Here is a 623-nt window from a genome sequence, read left to right as displayed (position 1 = left end):
CATAGAATGCAATTTTAGGCACTTCGTATTTTGTATTTTCCTTTACTATTGTATTAGTGCCTACATGGTAACTAATATATCAATTTAGCATATAAATATGCCTTTTGTGATACATATATTGTGGTATAGTTTTTTTTTTATTATATTTACCATATTATGATAAAAATATAATATATAAAGAGAAAAAAAAATTATTTATCATTATATTTTATTATTTTATTGACGCCCCCGGTAAAATGAACTCCTAGATCCGCCACTGTGTTTAGCGAAGCATTTGGAAAGCTAAAGTATTCTTACGGATGGTATGCTGTGGCAGGTTGGAGATGGCAAGTCCATAAGAATATGGGAGGATAGGTGGATCCCTTCAACCTCTACAAACCGGATTCAATCACCCAACCTTTCCTTCCCTAGCAATGCACGGGTAAGTGAGCTGATAGATCAAGCCAAGCAGTGGTGGAATATCTAGATTCTCAAAGAGAATTTCTCTTCAATGGAAGTGGACTGAATCTGTAGTTTGGCGATTTGTCCTGGTAGAAGGCCGGACCAGCTAGTATGGGGGGCTACAAAAAATGGCTACTATTCTGTTCGAAGTGTTGTAATTGTGTGTTACAAACATTTTTATT

The sequence above is a fragment of the Corylus avellana genome, chromosome ca3, assembly GCF_901000735.1.
Source record: "Corylus avellana chromosome ca3, CavTom2PMs-1.0".
Lineage (NCBI taxonomy): Eukaryota > Viridiplantae > Streptophyta > Magnoliopsida > Fagales > Betulaceae > Corylus > Corylus avellana.
Note: the sequence above shows the minus strand (reverse complement) of the source record.